This window comes from Bufo bufo, chromosome 1 (genome assembly GCF_905171765.1).
Source record: "Bufo bufo chromosome 1, aBufBuf1.1, whole genome shotgun sequence".
NCBI lineage: Eukaryota > Metazoa > Chordata > Amphibia > Anura > Bufonidae > Bufo > Bufo bufo.
Window position 1 is genome coordinate 649,136,635 of NC_053389.1, and position 25,917 is coordinate 649,162,551.

Genomic DNA, 25,917 nt, shown 5'->3' on the forward strand with positions numbered 1-25,917 from the left:
ATGATTAGGAATAAATGTTCACCCACTAAGGAAGTTAATGCCCCATGTAACATGTCCACAAAGGGGATGTCTACGATTTTGTTTTAAATGTCCCACCCACCCAACGGGACCTCTGAGGAGACTTAGGCCTCTTTCACACGAGCATGTCCGGATAAGGTCCGGATGCGTTGCAGCAAACCCGTGCGAGTAGGTACCCAATTGCAGTCAGTTTTGACTGCAATTGCATTTCGTTGTTGTTCAGAAGTTCAGGTTTGGGTTCAAGGTTGTGTAGATTGTATTATTTCCCCTTATAACATGGTTATAAGGGAAAATAATAGCATTCTGAATACAGAATGCATAGTACAATAGGGCTGGAGGGGTTAAAAAAAATATATATATAATTTACCTCACCTTAATACACTTGTTCGCGCAGCCGGCATCTCTTCTGTCTTCTTCTTTGAGGAATAGGACCTTTGATGACGTCACTGCGCTCATCACATGGTCCATCACATGATCTTTTACCATGGTGATGGATCATGTGACGGACTATGTGATGATCGCTGTGACGTCACAGATGAAGACAGAAGAGATGCCGGCTGCGCGAACAAGTGGATTAAGGTGAGTTAAATTTTTTATTTATTTTTTTAACCCCTCCAGCCCTATTGTACTATGCATTCTGTATTAAGAATGCTATTATTTTCCCTTATAACCATGTTATAAGGGAAAATAATAATGATCGGGTCTCCATCCCGATCGTCTCCTAGCAACCATGCGTAAAAATCGCACCGCATCCGCACTTGCTTGCGGATGCTTGCGATTTTAAAGCAGGCCCATTCATTTCTATGGGGCCTGCGTTGCGTGAAAAACGAACAAAATAGAGCATGCTGCGATTTTCACGCAACGCACAAGTGATGCGTGAAAATCACCGCTCATGTGCACAGCCCCATAGAAATGAATGGGTCCGGATTCAGTGCGGGTGCAATGCGTTCACTTCACGCATTGCACCCGCGCTGAAAACTCGCCCGTGTGAAAGGGGCCTTATACTTGCAGCGGGGAGCAGATAAGTATACAAAATAACTACACATTTATAATTCTAAAGGTTCTAAGCTAGATAGGAGCAAATCAATTCTTAAGTGTCAAAAATTGACTCAAATAAAAAAAAATATAATAATATGTTAAAATCAGATTTTTGTGAGATTCAGTTCAGGAAAGTTCTTGAGGAGAGAGAGGCAGAGAAAAATAGAGAGAGAGAGAGAGATAGAAAAAAGAAAAAGAGTTTTCCAGGTGTTTGAAGCACTATCAATTCAGGTAGAATTGATTTGTTCCCACATCAAATCACATCAAATCGATTCAGAAGAATGGGACCTGAAGCAAATTTTTATAAATTCACTCATCTCTAAATCAATATAAATTTACAAAAACACAGGGGGTCATTTACAATCAGATATACGTCTATATTAGGTGTATTTCTGGTGCAGATGGCGGTGCAAAGGTTATTTGCGCCACAGTCTGTGACTTTTAGGCATAGAAAATGGTCTAAATGTAAGCCAGCAAGGAAGCTGTCTTACATTTAGACCAGCACTGGATGTACTGAGGTTATGTAGAGACCGGCACCTCTTCATAACTTCGGCGGATCCACTACCATCACAGGGGCTTATTAGGACTGGCACCTTAATAAATGACCCCCATAGTTTATAGTCCTTAAAATATTTTCATATCTTGTGTTGCATGTATCAATAAAGAATGCAGCTGCAGAATTTGCCAGTATAGTTATACTGTATTTGACTGCATAAATGATAATTCTGCACATTTATCACGTGGAATAAAGTCAATAAACATTCACTGAGGAATTTGCACTATTGAATGTCTTGAGGGTCCCTCCCCACTATGTTATCACCTTAAATCTTTTCATCTAACACAGATAAAAGGTCTAGCTTTTGTAATGCTTTTTGTTTGTACTGCACTTTTAACTTCAAAGGCTATGGCATAATGCTCTTAGCGTATTTGGAAAACAAAGCTAGAAGAAAAATTAATTGAGCATCCTAGCTTTAAGTTTAAAAGAATGGTCACAGCCCTGGATTGTACAGAAGCTACATGAATATAAAAGTGCCTCCTAAACACCTTCAATAGCTCTTGATTAGGGTTGAGCGAACCCGAACTGTAAAGTTCGAGTTCGTACCGAACTTTAGGATTTTTGGACCCCGGACCCGAACCCGAACATTTTCGTAAAAGTTCGGGTTCTGTGTTTCGGCGCTTTCTTTGCGCTTTTTGAAAGGCTGCACAGCAGCCAATCAACAAGCGTCATACTACTTGCCCCAAGAGGCCATCACAGCCATGTCTAATAATGGCATGGCTGTGATTGGCCAGAGCAGCATGTGACCCAGGCTCTATATAAGCTTGGCTCATGTAGCGCTGCACGTCACTCTGCTGTTACAAGTGTAGGGAGAGGATGCTGCTGGACTTGTGATTTCAGGGAGAGAATAGGAGAGAATCTAACTCAGCGATCTACAGACAAATAGTTGGGTGGGTGCAGGGCACTATCGTTTTACCCTGCCCTGAGCTCATTGACCAAAAAATACTATTAGAATTCTGTTAGTTAGGGCTCTTTCACACCTGCGTTCTTGTCTTCCGGCATAGAGTTCCGTCATCGGGGCTCTATGCCGGAAGAATCCTGATCAGGATTATCCTAATGCATTCTGAATGGAGTGAAATCCGTTCAGGATGCATCAGGATGTCTTCAGTTCCGGAACGGAACGTTTTTTGGCCGGAGAAAATACCGCAGCATGCTGCGCTTTTTGCTCCGGCCAAAAATCCGGAACACTTGCCGCAATGCCGGATACGGAATTAATGCCCATTGAAAGGCATTGATCCGGATCCGGCCTTAAGCTAAACGTCGTTTCGGCGCATTGCCGGAGCCGACATTTAGCTTTTTCTAAATGGTTACCATGGCTGCCGGGACGCTAAAGTCCTGGCAGCCATGGTAAAGTGTAGCGGGGAGCGGGGGAGCAGCATACTTACCGTCCATGCGGCTCCCCGGGCGCTCCAGAGTGACGTCAGGGCGCCCCAAGCGCATGGATCGCATTGGAAACGTCATCCATGCGCATGGGGCGCTCTGACGTCATTCTGGAGCGCCCCGGGAGCCGCACGGACTGTAAGTATACCGCTCCCCCGCTCCCCGCTCCTACTATGGCAGCCAGGACTTTAATAGCGTCCTGGGTGCCATAGTAACACTGAAAGCATTTTGAAGACGGTTCCGTCTTCAAATGCTTTCAGTACACTTGCGTTTTTCCGGATCCGGAGTGTAATTCCGGCAAGTGGAGTACATGCCGGATCCGGACAACGCAAGTGTGAAAGAGGCCTTAGGTGGGTGGCGGCGGCGGCCATGTTATGCATGCTCAGTGCACCAGCACTGCATCTGAGCTTTTGAGACATTGCAAATCACCATTTTTGGGGGGAAAACTACCACATCTGGATTAGTCAGTGTGCAATTTAAGGTAGAAATAGACCCATCATTTTCTGGGGTTTTAAAAACACACTATTTAAAAAAAAAAATGTATTTTCCAGATCTGCAAGTGTTAAAATCAAGTTTAATATATACAGCTTTCATATTCTGTTAGCAAAAAAAGACTTTTTGGGCAATCTACAACATCTGGATTAGTCAGTGTGCAATTTAAGCTAGAAATACACCCATCATTTTCTGGGTTTTGAAAAACACACTTTTTTTTCCTCCAAAAAACAGTATTTTCCAGATCTGCAAGTGTTAAATTCAAGTTTAATATATACAGCTTTCATATTCTGTTAGCAAAAAAAGACTTTTTTGGCAATCTACAAAATCTGGATTAGTCAGTGTGCAATTTAAGCTAGAAATACACCCATCATTTTCTGGGGTTTTAAAAACACACAATTTTTTTTTCAAAAAACAGTATTTTCCAGATCTGCAAGTGTTAAATTCAAGTTTAATATATACAGTTTTCATATTCTGTTAGCAAAAAAAGACTTTTTTGGCAATCTACAATATCTGTATTAGGCCTCATGCACACGACCGTTTTTTTGTGCGGTCTGCAAAACGGATTTCCGTTGTTCCGTGATCCGTGACCGTTTTTTCTTCCGTGGGTCTTCCTTGATTTTTGGAGTATCCACGGACATAAAAAATGAAAAAAAAATCTAAGTCAAGTTTGCCATTGAAATGATAGGAAAAAACGGACACGGATCACGGACGCGGATGACAATCTTGTGTGCATCCGTGATTTTTCACGGACCCATTGACGTGAATGGGTTCGCGAACCGTTGACCGTGAAAAAAATAGGACAGGTCATATTTTTTTCACGGCCAGGAAACACGGATCACGGATGCAGCTGCCAAACGGTGCATTTTCCGATTTTTCCACGGACCCATTGAAAGTCGATGGGTCCGCGAAAAAAAACGGAAAACGGAACCACGGACACGGATGCACTCAACGGTCGTGTGCATGAGGCCTTAGTCAGTGTGCAATTTAAGGTAGAAATACACCCATCATTTTCTGGGGTTTTAAAAACACACAATTTCTTTCAAAAAACAGTATTTTCCATATCTGCAAGTGTTAAATTCAAGTTTAATATATTCAGCTTTCATATTCTGTTAGCAAAGAATGACTTTTTTGGCAATCTACAATATCTGTATTAGTCAGTGTGGAATTTAAGGTAGAAATACACCCATCATTTTCTGGGGTTTGAAAAACACACTCTTTTGACAAAAAACACTATTTTCAGGCCTTGCAGCTTCAGCACGTGTGAAATTACAGGCTTATATACTGCTGTCAAATTCAGTTTTTAAACAATCACTCATTTGGTCACAAAAAATTTAGTTGGCAGCCTTTGATGCAGATGTCATTGTGAGATACACCCTTAATACATTTGGGTTAGATTCAGAGATTTTAAATACCGCAATTTGGTGCACAAATATTGAATTCAGGCCTACACTGGTTCAGGCCCTGTGAGATACCCCCTCTACATACAAGGGTTTGAATTAGGCATTTGAAATACAGCCATTTGAAATACAGCCATTTTGTGCAAAGATATATTTACTGCAGGCCTACAGAGGTACAGGCCCTCTGAGATACTACCTCTACATACAGGGGTTTGAATTAGGCATTTGAAATACAGCCATTTGAAATACAGGCTTGTTGTGCAAAGATACATTTACTGTAGGCCTACAGAGGTTCAGGCCCTCTGAGATACTACCTCTACATACAGGGGTTTGAATTAGGCATTTGAAATACAGCCATTTGAAATACAGGCTTGTTGTGCAAAGATATATTTACTTCAGGCCTACAGAGGTTCAGGCCCTCTGAGATAATACCTCTACATACAGGGGTTTGAATTAGGCATTTGAAATACAGGCATTTGAAATACAGCCTTTTTGTGCAAAGATATATTTACTTCAGGCCTACAGAGGTTCAGGCCCTCTGAGATACTACCTCTACATACAGGGGTTTGAATTAGGCATTTGAAATACAGCCATTTGAAATACAGCCATTTTGTGCAAAGATATATTTACTTCAGGCCTACAGAGGTTCAGGCCTTCTGAGATACTACCTCTACATACAGGGGTTTGAATTAGGCATTTGAAATACAGCCATTTTGTCCAAAGATATATTTACTGCAGGTCAACAGAGGTTCGGGCCCTCGGAGATACTACCTCTACATACAGGGGTTTAAATTAGGCATTTGAAATACAGCCTTTTAGTGCAAAGATATATTTACTTCAGGCCTACAGAGGTTCAGGCCCTGTGAGATTCCACCTCTACATGCAGGGGTTTGAATTAGGCATTTGAAATACAGCCATTTTGTGCAAAGATATATTTACTGCAGGCCTACAGAGGTTCAGGCCATCTGACATACTACCTCTACATACAGGGGTTTGAATTAGGCATTTGAAATACAGCCATTTGAAATACAGCGATTTTGTGCAAAGATATATTTACTTCAGGCCTACAGAGGTTCAGGCCCTCTGAGATACTATCTCTACATACAGGGGTTTGAATTAGGCATTTTAAATACAGCCATTTGAAATACAGCCTTTTTGTGCAAAGATATATTTACTTAAGGCCTACAGAGGTTCAGGCCTTCTGAGATACTACCTCTACATACAGGGGTTTGAATTAGGCTTTTGAAATACAGCCATTTGAAATACAGCCATTTTGTGCAAATATATATTTACTGCAGGCCTACACTGGTTCAGGCCCTGTGAGATACTACCTCTACATACAGGGGTTTGAATTAGGCATTTCAAATACAGCCATTTCAAATACAGCCATTTTGTGCAAAGATATATTTACTGCAGGCCTACAGAGGTTCAGGCCCTCTGAGATACTACCTCTACATACAGGGGTTTGAATTAGGCATTTGAAATACAGCCTTTTTGTGCAAAGATATATTTACTTCAGGCCTACAGAGGTTCAGGCCCTGTGAGATACCACCTCTATATACAGGGGTTTGAATTAGGCATTTGAAATACAGCCATTTTGTGCAAAGATATATTTACTGCAGGCCTACAAAGGTTCAGGCCCTCTGAGATACCACCTCTACATACAGGGGTTTGAATTAGGCATTTGAAATACAGCCATTTGAAATACAGCCTTTTTGTGCAAACATATATTTACTTCAGGCCTACAGAGGTTCAGGCCCTCTGAGATACTACCTTTACATACAGGGGTTTGAATTAGGCTTTTGAAAGACAGCCATTTTGGGCATAAAAATCTTTTATTGAGGCCTAGTCTGGTTCAGGCCGTGTGAGATACACCCTTTACATACTGTCGTTCTATACTACTATTAATTAAACACCCATTTAGGGCAAGATCCTAAATTTAAAAAATATGAGGAGAGCATCAAATAAGGGACGTGGCCCAGGTCGTGGTACTACTGGTGGAGCTCCTGTTGCAGAGAGAGGACATGGTCGATCTGTGCCAGCTACACGCACAAGTGAAACACCTTCCTCAGATGCGAGTAGGCGACAAAACCTGCAGCAGTATTTGGTCGGGCCTAATGCTGCTCTACGAATGGTGAGGCCTGAACAAGTACAGGAGATAGTAGATTGAGTTGCTGACAGTGGATCCAGTTCCTTCACATTATCTCCCACCCAGTCTCCTGCTTAAAGACCACAGTTGGCACCTGCAGCCGATGTCCATCAGTCTTTCACCTCACCCCCTTGCAAATCAGCCAAGCAGTCTGAGCCCCAAGTCATGCTGCAGTCTCTTCTGCTTTTTGATGACTCTGTTAACAGGGTTTCCCAGGGCCATCCACCTAGCCCTGCCCCAGAAGTGGAAGAGATTGAGTGCACCGATGCCCACCGATGCCCAACCACTTATTTTTTCAAGATGAGTACATGGGAGGACTATCACAACACGTCTCGGAAGATGACGAAACACAGGTGCCAACCTCTGGGGCTTTCGAAAGTGTGCAGACCGACAAGGAAGTCAGGGGTGAAAACTGGGTGGAAGATGATGTGGAGGACGATGAGGTCCTCGACCTCACATGGGATCAAGGTCATGCGAGTGACCGATGTAGTTCGGAGGAAGAGGTGGTGGTCACACAGAGCCACCATCACAGCAGAAGATGTAGCAGGGTGCAAAAGCGGAGCGGCCGTCCTCTAGAGAGTACGCCTCCTACTGCCCACTGCAGAAAGGGACCGAGCACACCAAAGCCAGCTCCAAGGAGTTCCCTGGCGTGGCAGTTCTTCAGACAATGTGCTGACGACAAGACACGAGTGGTTTGCACTCTGTGCAATCAGAGACTGAAGCGAGGCATAAACGTTCTCAACCTGAGCACAACCTGCATGACCAGGCATTTAAGTGCAAAGCATGAGCTGCAGTGGAGTAGACACCTCAAAAACCAAGAAAGGTCTCTGGCTCCTCCTGCTTCCTCTTCTGCTGCAGTCGCGGCCTCTTCATCCACCTCTGGAGTGACAGTGCCACCTGGCACCCCACAAACAGAGGATCTGCCAGCAACACCAACACCTGGGTCACCAAGCATCTCCACAATGTCACACGGAAGCGTTCAGCTCTCCATATCCCAAACGTTGGAGAGGAAGAGGAAGTACCACCCTACCCACCCGCGATCCCTAGCCCTGAATGCCAGCATTTCTAAATTACTTGCCTTTGAAATGCTGTCATTCCATCTGGTGGAGACAGAGAGTTTTAAAGTCCATATGGCGGTGGCTGTCCCACAGTATGTCGTGCCCAGCCGCCACTACTTTTCAAGGCAAGCCATCCCTTCCCTTCACAACCAAGTAGGGGACAAAATCAGGTGTGCACTGCGCAACGCCAACTGTGGCAAGGTGCACCTGACTACGGATACGTGGACCAGTAAGCACGGTCAGGGCCGTTATATCTCCATAACAGCACACTGGGTAAATGCAGTGGCGGCTGGGCCTGAGGCGGATAGCAGTTTGGCGCATGTCCTTCCACCATTGAGGATTGCAGGGCACTTCAGTTTGCCTACTGTTGCTTCCTCCTCCTACTCTGCTTCCTCATCCTCTACCAGCTCCTCATCCGGTCAGCGTAACACCTTCACCACCAACTTCAGCACAGCCAGGGGTAAACGACAGCAGGCAGTTTTAAAACTTATCTGTTTGGGGGACAAACCCCACACCGCGCAGGAGCTGTGGACGGGCCTTGAACAACAGACCAATGAGTAGTTTGTGCCAGTGAGCCTCAAGCCCGGCCTGGTGGTGTGCGATAATGGGCGAAATCTCGTATTAGCTCTGGGACTAGCCGGTTTGATGCACATCCCTTGCCTGGCACATGTGCTGAATTTTGTGGTGCAGAGATTCCTTAAAAATTACCCCAACATGTCAGAGCTGCTGCATAAAGTGCGGGCCGTCTGTCCGTGCTTTTGGCGTTCTCACCCTGCTGCTGCTCGCCTGTCAGCGCTGCAGCGCAACTTCGGCCTTGCCGCTCACCGCCTCATATGGACATGCCCACAAGGTGAAACTCCACCTTACACATGCTGGCCAGACTGTGCGAGCAGCAGCAGGCGATAGTGGAGTTTTAGCTGCAGCACGCACGAGTGAGTCGCTCGGCGGAACAGCACCACTTCACCACCAATGACTGGGCCTCCATGCCAGACCTGTTTTCCTTGTTGCGCTGTTTCGAGTACTCCACCAACATGGCCAGTGCCGATAACGCCATTCTCAGCATTACCATCCCACTTCTGTGCCTCCTTGAAAAAACGCTCCTGGCGATGATGGAAGAGGATGTGGCACAGGAGGAGGAGGAGGAGGAAGAGGGATCATTTCGTAGGGTTTCCGGCCAGTCATTCCCAAGTGGCTCCGAGGGTGCGTTCCTGCACCCACAAACCCAAGGTACACAATTGTCCAGCCAGGGCACAATTCTGGAGGATGAGGAGGTGGAGAATGAGGAGGAGGAGATGGAGGAGGAGGAACCATGTTCACAGCAGGGTGGCACCCAGACCAGCTCATGGCCATCACTGGTGCGTGGGTGGGGGGATACAGAGGACACAGACGATACACCTCCCACAGAGGACAGCTTTTCGTTGCCTCTGGGCATCCTGGCACACATGAGCGATTACATGCTGCAGTGTCTCCGACCGGCGAGTTGCCCACATTTTAACTTGTGCTGATTACTGGGTGGCCACGCTGCTGGATCCCCGTTACAAGGACAATGTACCGTCCTTAATTCCGCCACTGGAGCGTGATCATAAGATGCGCGAGTACAAGCGCATGCTGGTAGACGCGCTGCTGGTGGCATTTTCACCTGACAGCGGGGGCACAGTGGAAGCACAAGGCAAAGGTAAAGGACGAGGAAGAGGTTGCCAATGCAGCTGGGGCCCCGCCAGCACCTCAGAAGGCAGGGTTAGCATGGCCGAAATGTGGAAAAGCTTTGTCAGCACGCCACAACAACCAGCACCACCAGCTGATATGGAACGTCTTAGCAGGAGGCAGCATTTCACCAACATGGTGGAGCAGTATGTATGTACACGCCTACACGTACTGAATGACGGGTCTGCCCCCTTCAACTTCTGGGTCTCCAAATTGGGCACATGGCCTGAGCTTGCCCTTTACGCCTTGGAGGTGCTGGCCTGCCCTGCAGCCAGTGTATTGTCTGAACGTGTGTTTAGCATGACTGGAGGGGGTTATCACAGGTTATATTTCCCAATGTTTTGGGGTGTACCCTAATTTTAAAAATAAAATTTAAAACAAAAAACCAGTGTAGGCTACCTTCTCCTCCACCGCCGCTTCCACCGACACCACCACCTCCTACTCCATATGGACCTGGTCCTCCTAGATCAAGATTATTATTTTTTATTTTTATGTATTTTATGTTATTTAAAGTCATTTCCCTATCCACATTTGTTTGCAGAGTACTTGCCATGCTCTTAACCACATTTTGACTCCATTTGAACCCCTCTAGCCCTTTCTATGACATTTTTACAGCCATTTTAGTGTTCTAAAGTTTGGGTCCCCATTGACTTCAATGGGGTTCGGGTACGGGGTCAAGTTCGGGTCCCGAACTCGAACTTTTTTCCGAAGTTCGGCTGAACCCGTTGAACCCGAACATCCAGGTGTCCGCTCAACTCTACTCTTGACCAAACACTTATTCAGCCAAAGGCACACAACAAACCCGTACACATATGTGGTCAGCCTAGTGTGTATGGGTTTTCTATGTCTGAGACAAGAAAGCTGTTGCCAAACACCTCCAGTTGCTGTTTATATCCCTAAGATCAAAAGGCTTTTAAACCCCTTAAGGACCCTGTCATTTTTCACCTTAAGGACCTGGCCATTTTTTGCAAATCTGACATATGTCACTTTATATGAAAATAACTTTGGAAAGTTTTTACTTATCCAGGCCACTCTGAGATTGTTTTCTCGTCACACATTGTACTTCATGACAGTGGTAAATTAGAGTTAAAATATTTCATTTTTATTTATAAAAAAAATAAAAAATTTGCCAAATTTGCCAAAAATTTAGAATTTTTTTAAATTTTCTACATTTCTATTTCTCTGCTTTTAAAACAGATAGTAATACCTCCTAAAATAGTTTACTTTACATTCCACATATGTCTACTTCATGTTTGGATCATTTTGTAAATGACATTCACTGGTCACACAGCTCCCCAAACATAGCACTAAGGAAGGTCTATGGATGTGTGAGGAGTACTGAAGGGGTTAACTCTGCAGCTGAGGAGGAATGGCAGGCTAATCCACAGCTTTGATCTCCTCAGCACTAGAGAAGGAGAATTACAAGTAGCTCTGTTCTTATCAACTGTGTGTTTACTCACAGTGACAGTTTTACTGCAGGACGAGATTGTTCCTCCTAGTGCGTTAAGTACCTGCAAGTTAGGACGAGCATTCTCGTCCAAGGTCCTGAACGTGTTAATTCAACATGCCCGATAATTCTAGTGTTGAGCAAAGCAAGCATTCAAAGTGGAATTCGGTCTAAAGTTTAGGAAAACTTAGATTTTCAATGAATCCGAATTTCCTCGCACTTCATGGTATCGAATCAGTTTTTCCTAAAATGGTGGCTGCACATGTTACAAAGTGAAACTAAGAAACCCAGTAATGCAAGATCACCCATAATGTGGGGCCAGGTCTTAATGAAGACCATACTCATCTTTTGCTGACAGAACTTCTTCTGAATCATCCTTTAAAGTCTCCATGTCCTAGAACAGTCAGCAAGGGGAGGAGATAGATGTTCCTGATATCATATTCTCATAGATATTAGATGATGTGGAAAAGAAGGAAAAGCAGATAGCAGAAAAGGGCTCCCACCTGTAGGGAAGTAGAGCACTGCGATTTGAGAAGTGGTTTTGCCACAGCTGATTAATATTCTGTGTTTACTGTCAAATAACCTGCAGGAGATTACAGGCAAAAACAGCAATAATAAGCATATTGTCCCCCCACCTAACCAGCCAAATCCCATATCAGCAACAGCCCCTGTTTAAAGGTGCATTAAAGGTGTCACGCAGCCATTAACCATGAAGACCGACCTTAAAGTGCAGTCTTCATTGTTAAATGAAAGGCAGCTGCGGGCTAAATGGCAGCACCGTTCTTCACCGCAACATGGAGTCAGGAGTCTCCCATACACATTACATTGTCCACCAACCACACCGGAAATGGTACGTTTGACCGACAATAACTTAATGTGTATAAAGGCTTTAAAGCCAGCCGTTCGTGTAACAATATTAGACATTATAGAAAATCCAATTAGAATATGATTGTTGATGGTGCCTAATCAGCTTACACTTGAGCCAGCTACAAACAGGTCTAATCTTTCATCATTTTTATGACACGGCACAGTAACCATACCTGTCAGTAATCACACTTGGCTTATTTTAGTACCTAAGGGCACAATTACTTTTTTACCTAGGGCTAGGTGGTGCTGAACATTATTTGTCAGAATTTTGGGGTCATTTACTATTCTGAAATATGCCTAAAATAGGTGTATTCCAGGTGCAGATGACGGCACAATGGTCAGTTGCACCACTATCTGCGACTCTTATCCGCTCACTCCAGGTCTACGCTTGTTTTAGGCATAGAAAATGGTCTAAATGTAAGACAGCTCGGAAGCTGTCTTATATTTAGAACTGGCGCTGGAACCACCGGCAGCTATGGGCCTTTATTAAGACCAGTGTCTAATATAAAAAGTTGTTTGATGATCTGGAACTAGTGATGAGCGGGAGGTGCCATATTCGATGTAACGGATCGCCCCAACACATTGCTGGAGAAACAATGGGACAGGAAAAAGGGGGAGGAGAAGAGGCACAGAACACCCATGCCTGTAACCTAGCAAACTTTACAGCCAGGGCAAGATATATACAGTCCACAACACACAGCAATACAAAATACCACATGCCCAAATTGCATTCCACGTACAAATTCACCAGGGGCCATAGTCAGTAGGAAGGAGGCGGGTAGCCAGGCCTCTCCAATGCCCAGTGACGAGGTGGGTTCCGCCACATTCGATTTTGCGATATTTCGCAAATATTCGATTGAATATTTGTCTTATATTCATCGAAATCAAATATTCGTCATTATTCTATTTATCGCAAATAATATGCGATTTAATTATTTGCGTATTGCGAATTTTCATTTTAACTGTATAAGGCAACTTTCCTATGGCTATGGCTAGGCTAATATGTGTATTTTACGAATATTCTCTGTATTGCTATAACTTTGTTTTTTAGAATATTCGTAACATTCTAAAAAACAAAGTTATAGCAATATAGAGAATATTCATAAAATACACATATACACTGTACTTTAGCTCATATAGTGCTATAATTTTTATTTTTTGTAAAAAAATTTTTGCCTCTTCTGAACTTCAGTTTTGGAAAAAATGTACACGATTAAAAAAAAATACTATAGCACTATATTAGCTAAATTACAGTCTATATGTGTATTTTCCGAATATTCAATATATTGCTATAACTTCGTCTTTTAGAATATTACGAATATTCTAAAAAACAAAGTTATAGCAATATAATGAATATTCGTAAAATACACATATAGACTGTAAATTAGCTAATATAGTGCTATAATTTTTAATTATTTGTTCAAATTTTTTTTGCGTCTTCTTAACTTCAGTTTTGGAAAAAATTTACACTATTAAGAAAAAATACTATTTCACTATATTAGCTAAATTGCAGTCTATATGTGTATTTTACGAATATTCGCTATATTGCTATAACTTCGTTTTTTTAGAATATTCTCTATATTACTATAACTTAGTTTTTTAAATATTTGTAATATTCTAAAAGACGAAGTGGGTTAGAATATACAATCGGATATGAGTTTTCACGATCTCAGGGAAAGCTCTGATCTGACGGTATTTTCTAACCCACAGGCGTTCCCATGGTGACGGGGACGCTTGTCGGGGAGGAGTATGCGAACAACTGTACAGATAGGAAAAAATTATGTGAAAATTCTAAATAACTAATATATTCACTATATTGCTATATATTCGTTTTTTAGAATATTGGTCATTTTATTTTCCATATGAAAATGTTTTCAGATGTTAAAAAATGACTAATATTCGATATAACGAATATATTCGTAATATTCGCGAATTTACGAAGTTGCGATTAATATTTGCTATTCTAATATTCTAGCTCAACACTATCTGAAACATTCAAATGTGACAAAGTTGCAAGGATAGAAGAAACTGGAAAGGAAGCAAATACTTTTTGACAGCACTGTAGTTATAAAACGGTATTTCAGGGCATCAAACTGTATAAGATACATTTATTACTAGTGTTCAGCTCAAGGATCGCTATGCTTGAGCCCGATGCTCGAGTCAGTGTACTTAAATCTAATGTAGCCTCTTTTCTGAAAAGTTTCTGGCAGGATTTGAACTCACAACCTTCTACATTACAGCCCAAAATGTTAAACACTACACTGTAGAGCTGCATGGCAAATTTCTTAACAAAAAAATAATAATAAAATAAAAAATATATGAGACTTCTGCTATATAGGAATACTTGCTATATAAGTATTCCTATACAGCAGAAGTCTCATATACATATATATATTATTATTTTTTTAAGCAAATGGCCACGCAGCTCTACACTGTAGTGGGTAATATTCTAGGCTGTAATGTTATTATTATTATTATTATTATTATTTATTATTAAAGCGTCATTCATTCCATAGCGCTGTACATGTGATAAGGGTGCACATACATAATACAGACAATTGCACTAATTATAAACAAGATGAGTTACAAACTGGTACAGAAGGGGAGAGGGCCCTGCCCGTGAGGGCTTACAATCTACATGGTATGGGAGAAGGACACAGTAGGTGCAGGTTAAGTTGGTCATGGCGGTATAGAGGCAGCAGGGTCACTGGTTGTAGGCTTGTCTGAAGAGGTGGGTTTTCAGGTTTCTTTTGAAGGATTCCACTGTAGGTGAGAGTCTGATATGTTGGGGTAGCAAGTTCCAGAGTATGGGGGATGCACGGGAGAAATCTTGGAGGCGATTGTGGGAGGAGGCGATAAGAGGAGAGGAGAGAAGGAGGTCTTGTGAGGATCGGAGAGTGCGTGTGGGGGTGTTCGGGAAAGTAGCTCAGAGATGTAGGGAGGGGACATGTTATGGATGGCCTTGTATGTATTTTTTAGTACTTTGAAGTGAATTTGTTGGGCAATGGGGAGCCAGTGAAGGGATTGGCAAAGGGGAGAGGCAGAGGAGTAATAGGGTGAGAGGTGGATTAGTCGGGCAGCAGAGTTGAGGATAGATTGAAGGGGTGCGAGAGTGCTAGATGGAAGGCCACAGAGGAGAATGTTGCAGTAGTCTAGGCGGGAGATAATGAGGGCATGTACAAGCATTTTCGCAGATTCAAAGTTAAGGAAAGCACGGATGCGGGAGATGTTTTTGAGTTGGAGGCGGCAGGTGGTGGAAAGGGCTTGGATATGCGGTCGGAAGGAAAGGGCAGAATCCAAGGTCACTCCAAGGCAGCGGGCTTTGTTGACTGGGGAGAGTGTGCAGCCATTGATCATGATAGATAAGTCTGTTGGGGGGGTTGAACAAGATGGGGGAAAGATTATGAATTATGTCTTATCCATGTTAAGTTTTAGAAAGCGAGAGGCGAAGAAGGATGATATAGAAGATAGACATTGTGGGATTCTTGATAGTAAGGTGGTGATGTCTGGACCAGAGAGGTAGATTTGTGTGTCGTCAGCGTAGGAGTGATACTGAAAGCCATGGGACTCTATGAGCTGTCCCAGGCCAAAAGTGTAGATAGAGAAGAGCAGGGGTCCTAGGACAGAGCCTTGCAGGACACCAACAGAGAGGGAATGAGACGAGGAGGTGGTGCGGGAGTGGGAAACGCTAAACGTCCGGTCTGTGAGGTATGATGTGATCCAGGAGAGGGCCAGATCAGTGATTCCAAGAGATGAGAGAGTTTTCAACAGAAGGGAGTGGTCAACAATGTCGAAGGCAGAGGACAGGTCAAGGAGAAGGAGGACAGAGTTTCTTGGTTTTGGCTGTCAGTAGGTCATTGGTGACTTTGGTAAGGGCAGTCTCGGTCGAGTGGTGGGGTCGGAAACCAGATTGTAGGCAGTCAAAGAGGGAGCAGGAGGAGAGGTGGGAGGACAGTTCAGAATGGACATGTTGTTCAAGTAGCTTTGAGGCATACGGAAGAAGCGATATGGGGCGATAACTGGACAAGGAAGATGGGTCAAGTGAAGGCTTTTTGAGGATGGGTGTAATGGTAGCATGTTTGAAAGCAGAGGGGAAGACACCAGAGTTTAGTGATATGTTGAAGAGATTAGTTAGGGCTGGGATAAACACTGTGGTGAGGTTAGGGATGAGGTGGGATGGGATTGGGTCAAGTGCACAGGTGGTCAGATGAGATTTGGAGAGTAGAGTGGATAGTTTTTCTTCTGTAATGGTGGAGAAGTGGGTTTTGGGAGAAGAGGACTGAGAAGTTGTGTAGAGGGTCTGTGGGGACTGTGTAGTAAAGCTTTCTCTGATGTTGACTATCTTTTGTTTGAAATATTTGGCAAAGTCCTCAGCTGAGAAGAGAGGAGAGGGTGGGGGCGCTGGGGGATAGAGAAGGGAGTTAAAAGTGCTAAAAAGTTGTTTAGGGCTGTGGGACAGGGAAGATATGAGAGATGAGAAGTAGGCCTGTTTTGCATCAGCGAAATACTCTTTCTCATAATTGGATTCACCTGTGTATGTAGGTCAGGGGTCACTGAGCTTACCAAGCCAATTTGAGTTCCAATAATTAGTTCTAAAGGTTTTAGAATCAATAAAATGACAACAGTGCCCAAATTTATGCACTTGCCTAATTTTGTTTAAACAATTATAGCACACTTTCTATAAATTCAATAAACTTCATTTCACTTCTCAAAAATCACTGTGTGTGTCTCCTATATGATATATTTAACTGACATTTTTTATCGTAACAACCAACGATTTATACAGGAAAATCATGACGATTAACAAAGTTTCCCAAACTTTCGCATCCTACTGTGTATATATATATATATATATACACTGCTCAAAAAAATAAAGGGAACACTTAAACAACACAATGTAACTCCAAGTCAATCACACTTCTGTGAAATCAAACTGTCCACTTAGGAAGCAACACTGAGTGACAATCAATTTCACATGCTGTTGTGCAAATGGGATAGACAAAAGGTGGAAATTATAGGCAATTAGCAAGACACCCCCAATAAAGGAGTGGTTCTGCAAGTGGTGATCACAGACCACTTCTCAGTTCCTATGCTTCCTGGCTGATGTTTTGGTCACTTTTGAATGCTGGCGGTGCTTTTACTCTAGTGGTAGCATGAGACGGAGTCTACAACCCACACAAGTGGCTCAGGTAGTGCAGCTTATCCAGGATGGCACATCAATGCGAGCTGTGGCAAGAAGGTTTACTGTGTCTGTCAGCGTAGTGTCCAGAGCATGGAGGCGCTACCAGGAGACAGGCCAGTACATCAGGAGACGTGGAGGAGGCCGTAGGAGGGCAACAACCCAGCAGCAGGACCGCTACCTCCGCCTTTGTGCAAGGAGGAACAGGAGGAGCACTGCCAGAGCCCTGCAAAATGACCTCCAGCAGGCCACAAATGTGCATGTGTCTGCTCAAACGGTCAGAAACAGACTCTATGAGGGTGGTATGAGAGCCCGACGTCCACAGGTGGGGGGTTGTGCTTACAGCCCAACACCGTGCAGGACGTTTGGCATTTGCCAGAGAACACCAAGATTGGCAAATTCGCCACTGGCGCCCTGTGCTCTTCACAGATGAAAGCAGGTTCCCACTGAGCACATGTGACAGACGTGACAGAGTCTTGAGATGCCGTGGAGAACGTTCTGCTGCCTGCAACATCCTCCAGCATGACCGGTTTGGCATTGGGTCAGTAATGGTGTGGGGTGGCATTTCTTTGGAGGGCCGTACAGCCCTCCATGTGCTCACCAGAGGTAGCCTGACTGCCATTAGGTACCGAGATGAGATCCTCAGACCCCTTGTGAGACCATATGCTGGTGCGGTTGGCCCTGGGTTCCTCCTAATGCAAGACAATGCTAGACCTCATGTGGCTGGAGTGTGTCAGCAGTTCCTGCAAGACGAAGGCATTGATGCTATGGACTGGCCTGCCCGTTCCCCAGACCTGAATCCAATTGAGCACATCTGGGACATCATGTCTCGCTCTATCTACCAACGTCATGTTGCACCACAGACTGTCCAGGAGTTGGCAGATGCTTTAGTCCAGGTCTGGGAGGAGATCCCTCAGGAGACCGTCCGCCACCTCATCAGGAGCATGCACAGGCATTGTAGGGAGGTCATACAGGCACGTGGAGGCCACACACACTACTGAGCCTCATTTTGACTTGTTTTAAGGACATTACATCAAAGTTGGATCAGCCTGTAGTGTGTTTTTCCACTTTAATTTTGAGTGTGACTCCAAATCCAGACCTCCATGGGTTGAAAAATTTGATTTCCATTTCTTAATTTTTGTGTGATTTTGTTGTCAGCACATTCAACTATGTAAAGAACAAAGTATTTCAGAAGAATATTTAATTAATTCAGATCTAGGATGTGTTATTTTTGTGTTCCCTTTATTTTTTTGAGCAGTGTATATAAAATGCAATGAATGGCAGCACCAACCTTTAGATTTGAAGATTGGGTGCAAGCTCCAATAGGAAAAGCGTCCCAGGATAAGAAAAATAAAAAATAGAGCAGCACTCCGGTATAGTGAAAAAAGAAAACTGTTTATTCACCCAGTGGTGACGCGACGTTTCGGCTCCAACATGAAGCCTTTCTCAAGGCTGGGTGAATAAACAGTTTTCTTTTTTCACTAGGCTTGAGAAATGCTTCATGTTGGAGCTGAAACGTCACGTCAACACGGGGTGAATAAACAGTTTTCTTTTTTTACTATACCGGAGTTCTGCTCTATTTTTTTAAATATATATATATACACTCACCTAAAGAATTATTAGGAACACCATACTAATATGGTATTACCAAGGTCCGATTTAAATATAAATCAGAATAGGAACCTGCGCTGATTCTGATACGAGCAAGGGTTTGGAGTGGTGGGTGGATATATGAGAGAAGGGATATTCACATTAATGTTCAAAGTGATTACCTTCTTTGACAGGCAATGTGTCCGTGGAGTGTTCTTCTTGTTAGATCAGAGAAGTTGGTATCCAGGTAACTTCAGGCTCAACCTCTAGCGTAGGTGGTGCTCCGGCCGGCAGCGAATCACTCACGCGAGGGAACCCCAGTTGAAGTTCGGGAACTTGGCGTGTGACGTCACCGCATTGTGTATGGAAGCCTTCAGGGGACAAAATCAATCCTGGGTGGGCTTACATATATTCTACATACTAATATGGTGTTGGACCCCCTTTTGCCTTCAGAACTGCCTTAATTCTACGTGGCGTTGATTCAACAAGGTGCTGATAGCATCCTTTAGAAATGTTGGCCCATATTGATAGGATAGCATCTTGCAGTTGATGGAGATTTGAGGGATGCACATCCAGGGCACGAAGCTCCCGTTCCACCACATCCCAAAGATGCTCTATTGGGTTGAGATCTGGTGACTGTGGGGGCCATTTTAGTACAGTGAACTCATTGTCATGATCAAGAAACCAATTTGAAATGATTCGAGCTTTGTGACATGGTGCATTATCCTGCTGGAAGTTGCCATCAGAGGATGGATACATGTTCTCATTCTGTTTACGCCAAATTCGGACTCTACCATTTGAATGTCTCAACAGAAATCGAGACTCATCAGACCAGGCAACATTTTTCCAGTCTTCAACAGTCCAATTTTAGTGAGCTTGTGCAAATAGTGCTTCTTTTTCCTATTTGTAGTGGTGATGAGTGGTACCCGGTGGGGTCTTCTGCTGTTGTAGCCCATCCGCCTCAAGGTTGTGCGTGTTGTGGCTTCACAAATGCTTTGCTGCATACCTCGGTTGTAACGAGTGGTTATTTCAGTCAATGTTGCTCTTCTATCAGCTTGAATCAGTTGGCCCATTCTCCTCTGACCTCTAGCATCCACAAGGCATTTTTGCCCACAGGACTGCCGCATACTGGATGTTTTTCCCTTTTCACACCATTCTTTGTAAACCCTAGAAATGGTTGTGCGTGAAAATCCCAGTAACTGAGCAGATTGTGAAATACTCAGACCGGCCCGTCTGGCACCAACAACCATGCCACGCTCAAAATTGCTTAAATCACCTTTCTTTCCCATTCTGACATTCAGTTTGGAGTTCAGGAGATTGTCTTGACCAGGACCACCCCCCTAAATGCATTGAAGCAACTGCCATGTGATTGGTTGACTAGATAATTGCATTAATGAGAAATAGAACAGGTGTTCCTAATAATTCTTTAGGTGAGTGTATATATTATATATATATATATATATATATATATAATTACTAATTACAAAATATATATATATATATATATATATATATATATATATATATATAAAATCATACTTCTGACATATATGAATGCATAATATGTGGGAAACTACTACTGATGTTTTAGCCATAATATATTTACATATATTATATATTCTAAATATATGTAATATAAGTAAATATATTATGGCTAAAAACTTATATATATATATATATATATTTAAATTAAATTTCTGAAAAGTTACTGGTGGGATTCAAACTCACAACCTTCTACATTACAGCCCAGAATGTTAACCACTATACTGTAGAGCTGCATGGCCACTTATTATATTATATTATATATACCAAAAAAAATAAAAAAAATATATGGGACTTCTGCTGTATAGGAATACTTATACAGCAAGTAGTCCTATACAGCAGAAGTCTCATATCTTATTTTATTATTTTAAGCAGCTGGCTTTGCAGCTCTACAGTGTAGTGGTTAACATTCTGGACAGTAATGTAGAAAGTTGTGAGTTTGAATCCCACCAGAAACTTTTCAGAAATGGAGGCTAAATTAGATACACTGGGTGTCCCCAAGCACTGATTCCATATACGGACATAACTGTATATGGAGTCAGAGCAGGGACTCCTAAACCAAACCAGAGTCCTGACATCCTCCCCTCTTCAGAGGAGGGGGTGCCTGGTTTAATGCCCGGGTTCTCCCACTGACGTCCATTGTGCTTGGGTGCTCTGTAGAGCATCGGGAAGTGTTCTACACGACCAACACTATTTATTACATTTGACATTGTGCATTTTAGATACCATGTAGCTCAGTCTTAATGACAAAGAGTGAGATACAAAAGACTGTCACTAGGACTTCATAGGGACCTTGAATGTTGTAATGACTTTATGTTTCCATTTGCTATTTTCCAGTGACTCAGTGATGTCTTTCTTATGTGTATAATATACTGGAGCTGTTAGGTACTTATGCTCACCTCTTCTTTGCACTTGTTAGATGTATGAATTTCACCTGGTGACAGCTTAATATAATAAATGATGATATAGGGTTATTTGATCTAATTATAGATGTGTGCTAAAAGAAGTGATAATGACATTCAGCATCAATATGACTTGCAAAGACAAAAATAGGCACTCATTTCATTTGAAAAGCACTAAACCTAGAAGTGAATGAAACAAGTAAACAGGAGATATTCTCGTCCCCACTGTAAACGAAGATGAATGCATGTCTTAGTACAGAGATCAGCAACCTCTGTCACTCCAGCTGTTGTGAAACGACAACTCCTGTCATGCTGCATTCATTTCTGTGGGAGTTCAAAAAACAGCCAAGGAAGTGTGGATGGTGGGAGTTGTAGTTTCAAAACAGCTGGAGGACCGGAGGTTGCTGAACCATGTCTTAATAGATTGGGAAAATGTTGCTAATTCCTTTGCCATTTCCTATCAACCAATAAGCAAAACAGTTGGACAATTGTCAAGGATCCCCATCCTCAAAAGCGCCCCCTTCTTCAACACTGCTGTTTAGCTGCTTGGACATGGCAATGAGCAGACGGGCAGCTGAAAAGCAGTGAAAGGTAGACTCCCTCCATAAGGGAAGACCATCATGAAAGTATACTTACAGTATCATCTTGGTTCCTCTTCTGGTTGGGTGCTAATGCTGTAAGATATGTTGGGTCCCAATGCTAGCCAACATCAGCATGTACAGTGCCACACACAATGCCCTGACATCAGGACCAAGGACTATGCTGCCCAGAGCTGAAGAGAAGCCAAGGGAACAGGCATATGGTATATGCAGCAGAATTAGTTGTCTGGTCTGAGGTTTAATTTTTAATATTTTTCTCTGATCTGAGGTCTAACTGAGGCTACTTTCACACTAGTGTTTTTACTAGATCTGGCAGGATTCAGCGAAAACGCTTCCGTTACTGATAATACAACTGTTATGAACGGATCCGGTTGTATTATCTTTAACATTGTCAAGATGGATGCGTCATGAACTCCATTGAAAGTCAATTGAGGACAGCTCCGTTTTCTATTTATGGCAGATTGTGTCAGATAAAACGGATCCTTCCTCATTAACTTGCATTGGGGGTCATGCCGGATCCGTCTTGCTCCGCATCCCAGGACGGAAAGCAAACTACACCAAGTTGCGGTTTGCTCTCCTTTATGGGAACACAACTAAATACTGTAGAACGGAATGCATTTTGGAGCATTCCATTCTGTTCAGTTCAGTTTTGTCCCCATTAACAATGAATAGGGACACAACTGAAGCGTTTTTTTTCTGGTATTAAGCCCCTTTGACGGAACTCAATACTGGAAAAATAAAACGCTAATGTGAAAGTAGCCTATTCAAGAGTGTAGGACGGTGTGCTCATACCCACTTTCAATAGACAAAATAGTGTATTATTAATAACATCCCCTATAATAGCAGTAATAACAACCTCTGTTGTATCCCCACACCTTTGTTAATTTTTAGGATGCATTCTTACTTTTTAGGATGGGGGGGCAAAGGGGCACTATTGCATTATAAACATAAACCCTGGGCATTATACTCATTCGTGGGCACAAATGGACAATATTACTGTATAGGGGGCACACATGTGGGTATCATTACTATGAGGGGCACAAATTGGGAATTATTATTGTCTAGGGGATTAAGAGGTGCACTTTTGTCTAATGTATGCAGTCCTGGAACAGCCGTTTGAGGGTGCATATATTTGTTAAAAATATAAGCAAATTGCCGAGTATCTAAACAGGCGAGTTTCAACACTGAGAAGCGTTGACAATTTGAACAAAAGTTTGCTGCCCACTGAGGAAGCACTCTTTGGGGTAAATGGGGGGGGGGGGTTGGTAGCGAGGAGGCTGAGGTAGCTAGCTGGGTAACAGTTAGAAAGCGGGGTAGAGGGGAGAGTGCCAGGGAGGCTAGCCCTGATCTGACACACCCCAACAAGTTTGCAAGGTTGGCAGATGAGGAAGATGTCAGTTCAGAGAGAGCACTGCTGCAGCCGGACACTTCCTCTGCCAGTCAGGGGAATGTCGGCTCCAGTAAGCAGTGGACTAGGAAAGCAGGGCAGGCCAGACAGGTGCTGATAGTGGGAGACTTAATTATTAGGGGTACAGATAGGGCAATCTGTCACAAAGACCGGGATCGTCGAACGGTGTGTTGTCTTCCTGGCGCTCGAGTTTGACACATCGCAGATCGGGTTGAAAGATTACTGGGAGGGGCTGGAGAAGATCCAGTGGTCATGGTCCATATCAGAACCAATGACAAAGTTAGTGGTAGGTGGAGCGTCCTTAAAAAAGATTTTAGGGATTTAGGTCAAAAGCTTAGGGCAAGGACCTCAAAAGTTGTATTTTCCGAAATACTGCTGGTACCACGAGCCACACAAGAAAGGCAGCGGGAGATTAGGGAGGTAAACAAGTGGCTCAAGAACTGGTGTAGGAAGGAGGGGTTTGGGTTCCTGGAGAACTTCTCTCTCGGCTACAGGCTCTATCGTAGGGATGGGCTGCACCTCAATGGTGAAGGGGCAGCTGTGTTGAAGGAGAAGATGGCTAGAAGGTTGGAGGAGTGTTTAAACTAGGGACTGGGGGGGAGGGTAATTACATTATAGGAGGGGAAGATAGTGCAGATAGAGACCAAGGGCAAGGTAATGGGACTGGGGGAGGAATGAATGGAGGGACTAGAACAGTTCATAAGGAAAGGTGTAGGGTAAAAAATATACATAAACCTCTTAAATGTATGTATACTAATGCCAAAAGCCTGACTAATAAAACTGGGGAACTGGAATTAGTGATGTGTGGAGGACTATGACATAGTAGGAATAACTGAGACATGGCTGGATGATAGCTATGACTGGGCAGTTAATGTACAGGTTTAGAGTCTGTTTAGAAAAGATTGCCAAAATCAGAGAGGGGGAGGGGTCTGCCTTTATGTAAAGTCCTGTCTAAAGCCCACAGTCCGAGAAGATATAAGTGAGGGACATGAACATGTGGAGTCACTGTGGATAGAAATACATGGAAACAATAATAAATTATTAATAGGAGTTTATTATAAACCACCTAATATACCAGAGTCCACAGAAAATCTACTACTAAATGAGATAGACGAGGCGGCAAATCATAATGAGGTTGTTATTATGGGGGACTTCAATTACCCAGATATAGACTGGAAAACTGAAAACTGCACATCTCATAAAGGAAACAGGTTCTTGGCAATAACCAAAGACAATTACCTTTCCCAACTGGTTCAGGACCCGACTAGAGGGACGGCCATACTAGACTTAGTATTAACCAATAGACCTGATAGAACAACAGATGTGAAGGTTGGGGAACACCTAGGAAATAGTTACCATAAAGTAATAACCTTCCAATTATCATTCAAAAGAGTGTTTCTTCAGGGAGGAACAAAAATACCAAACTTCAAAAAGGCAAAATTTTGCAAACTAAGAGAGGCCATAACTGGGACAAAGTCCTGAAAATAAAAATACAGCCACAAAATGGGATATTTTTAAAAGCATCCTAAAATCTAATTGTGAAAGGTAGATACCTTATGGGAATAAAAGGTTAAGGAACAAAAAGAAACCAATGTCGATAAATATAATTGTTAAGAAGGCAAATGACAAAAAGAAAGCATTAAATCACTAAAACGAGGGTAGTGAGGAAGCACTAAAAAAAATTGAATATGTAAAAAAAACTAATAAAAGCAAACTAGAGACCGAGAGATTAATTGCCAAAGAGAGTAAAACTAACCCTCAAATGTTCTTCAATTATATACAGTGGATATAAAAAGTCTACACACCCCTGTTAAAATGTCAGGTTTCTGTGATGTAAAAAATTGAGACAAAGATAAATCATTTCAAAACTTTTTCCACCTTTAATGTGACCTATAAACTGTACAACAAACTGAAATATTTTAGGTAGAGGGAAGTAAAATAAAATAATATGGTTGCATAAGTGTGCACACCCTTAAACTAATACTTTGTTGAAGCACTTTTAGATTTTATTACAGCATTCAGTCTTTTTGGGTATGAGTCTATCAGCATGGCACATTTTGACTTGGCAAGATTTGCCAACTCTTCTTTACAAAAACACTCCAAATCTGTCAGATTGCGAGGGCATCTCCAGTGCACAGCCCTCGTCAGATCATCCCACATATTTTCAATCGGATTCAGGTCTGGGCTCTGGCTGGGCAATTCCAAAACTTTAATCTTCTTCTGGTGAAGCCATTCTTTGTTGATTTGGATGTATGCTTTGGGTGGTTGTCATGCTGAAAGATGAAGTTCCTCTTCATGTTGAGCTTTCTAGCAGTTTTTGCGCCAAACATATCTTTTGGAATTATGGCCAAAAAGTTCAACCTTGGTTTCATCAGACCATAACACCTTTTTTCAACATGCTTTTGGGAGACTTCAGATGTGTTTTTGCAAAATGTAGCCTGGCTTGGATGTTTTTCTTCATAAGAAAAGGCTTTCTTCTTGCCACTGTACCCCATAGCCCAGACATATGAAGAATATGGGAGATTGTTGTCACATGTACCACACAACCAGTACTTTCCAGATATTCCTGCAGCTCCTTTAATGTTGCG

At 42.9% G+C, this 25,917-nt stretch overlaps 1 protein-coding gene and 1 long non-coding RNA gene across 4 annotated transcripts in view; one reads left to right on the plus strand and one right to left on the minus strand.

Annotated features, from left to right (window-relative positions):
* UNC13C (unc-13 homolog C) overlaps positions 1-25,917 on the minus strand; it is a 793,844-nt gene that overhangs the window by 199,804 nt on the left and 568,123 nt on the right. The window lies entirely within an intron of this gene.
* Positions 532-24,348, plus strand: LOC120985789. Its single transcript, XR_005775580.1, has 3 exons — positions 532-546; positions 7,535-7,539; positions 24,156-24,348. It is a non-coding gene; the product is annotated as an uncharacterized LOC120985789 (long non-coding RNA).